This window comes from Dreissena polymorpha, chromosome 6 (assembly GCF_020536995.1).
Source record: "Dreissena polymorpha isolate Duluth1 chromosome 6, UMN_Dpol_1.0, whole genome shotgun sequence".
Lineage (NCBI taxonomy): Eukaryota > Metazoa > Mollusca > Bivalvia > Myida > Dreissenidae > Dreissena > Dreissena polymorpha.
The window spans coordinates 82,759,748-82,762,058 of record NC_068360.1 but is presented as its reverse complement, the minus strand read 5'-3'; the positions used below and the strand labels follow the sequence as shown (position 1 = coordinate 82,762,058).

Below are 2,311 nucleotides of genomic sequence, written 5' to 3'. Positions count from 1 at the left end.
CACCATGTATTAGTGATACTTTTCAATTACATTGAGAAATGAACACATATAGATGCAGCACCATGTATGAGTGATACTATTCAATTATTTGAAATGAACACATACCGATGCAGCACCATGTATGAGTGATACTCTTCAATTATTTGAAATGAACACATACAGATGCAGCACCATGTATGAGTGATACTATTCAATTATTTGAAATGATCCGTGCTCTGCTAAAAGGAGGTTTAATGCAGATGCGGTTCCCGCTTTAATGATATGTTTCGTTTCAAGAAAGTCTCTTCTAGGCAAAAATTAGGCTAAACGTTTCGTCCCTGATAAGGATTTGCGGACTGCACAGACTAATCTTTACGACACTTAACGCACATGCATTAATCCCCCTTTTCACAGAGCGAGGCTCAAATGTCAGCGTTTATTTGATACAATTGTTATGTTTTCATTATACAGTTGTTACAAAAAACTCAATATGCTTAAAAACCAGTGATCAGCATACACATTATTCAACACATTATTCAACACATTTGCTTACAAATAACAGAACAGTGTTAACACATTTTAATTTGGACTGGCACTGTTTGATGCAATAATTAATTAAATCCTCTCTTACAAACTGATGCCATTTCCAAATGTGTGTAACATATTTCATGATGAGAAAAATATGAAGTGCAGAGAAGCTATAGAAATACATAATGTAAATACAAGTTTGATGTTGAGCGCACACCAACTGAAATTCAACAAATTATCAAACTATAAAGCATTTGCTACGCCAAGTCTAAAACTAATAACACTCGTTTGTAATTGATTTTGATTGAAAACAGGAAATCATGTCTTTTGTTTTATTAGACACAGCTTATAATGTACTGATCGCAATGGAGGCGATAGAGCCTATGCTCGAATATTACTTCAGCAATAGGGAAACTTGTGAAATTGAGCCAAACAACTGCTTCACGTAATTACACCGAATAGTGAATACACCACAGGCGTACTGAAGAGTAACTTTGTAACAACACCAAATGTCTAAAATGTTAACGCATTTTTCATTTTTTGTCAAGTAAGCCAATCAACTATTAAACGTACAAGAACCGGATAGAGAACGCAAGTTCTTATTAAAATGTGCTAGGCAATATGTCATAGTTTGCTATGAAGGAAACAAACACTTACTTGTGCTCTTGTTTGTTGAACGGATTTTAAAAGTAGTCAACATCAAAAGTAATACACGGTGTTCAATATAACATCAAATGTCACAAGATTTCGAATTAGTAACTGAATCATTCTGCTCCGATAAATATTGAAAGCCATTTTCAATTAACGATTCGCCACCACGGTTTTAGAAAGGGAGAATCGCACATCCGCAATTACGTATAACATGTGATATGTCACGTGGTGTTGGAAACGACAGTCGATTTGTCGACATTCTTCCTTGATGCGCGTGGGCATAATATTGCTTGAAGGGACTTTGGCCTCGATTGTTTTTATTTTATTTTAGCAGCATGTCATTTGACAGATTGTAATATAACTATATCAACATGTTTTAAGGGTATGGTAAAAGTAAACACAACCAAACACCATGTGACTCACGCATGCTTAATTGTTTACATAAATATCTCAAACGTTTTCTTTCTATAAGGCAATTCAACACAGGAATATCCAACACAATATACACGCAAACAAAGACTGCACTCCAGCTTCAAGATTGAACACTTATTTATTAGACCACAACTACAATTATCATGGTATCCAATAAATAGCTTCATGAAAGAAACTTCGATAACTATCACAGGATTAATTTTAACCCATATATTCCGGACACGTTTTATTAAAATTTCCTCCGTTTACACACACTCCACTTATCATGCTGTCTGTGTTTATAAAGGTATAATAATGCCCTGTTTTGACTTTTACTATTCACATTTGCAATTTGCGGAAGTAGAAAATACAAGTATGTCTTCTGATGTGTATACACACTGGTTTAACAGGACAAAAAAGAAAGATAAAGACATTTGAGTGTCTATTGTTTCATGTAATCAATGTCACAATAAAATAATCAGTCTTAATACTGAATTTTCTGTACACTTAAATCTCTCTAAAAACATAAATAACCACATAACTTTGTGAATATAATAATAATTGAAAATCGGTTCCCCAACAATCAATACAGATTAATATTGTCAGTTTGATTTGATCTGCAACAGTGTCCTTAAATGTATGGTATTTAAAATACATCCCACAGTAATTAGCATACATAAATTTTACCCTTTGGACAATAATACAAGTACAACTATGTGTTGATATCCTTGTATTTCTTACA

General features: G+C 33.5%; 1 protein-coding gene across 1 annotated transcript in view; it reads right to left on the bottom strand.

Annotated features, from left to right (window-relative positions):
- The window catches only part of LOC127833459 (uncharacterized), a 36,990-nt gene extending 35,094 nt beyond the window's left edge, over positions 1–1,896 (bottom strand). The window contains exon 1 of the mRNA XM_052358732.1: positions 1,165–1,896. The gene's annotated coding sequence lies outside the window, so the exon portion shown is untranslated. The remainder of the gene's footprint in view (positions 1–1,164) is intronic.
- Between the last annotated feature and the right edge of the window lie 415 nt (positions 1,897–2,311).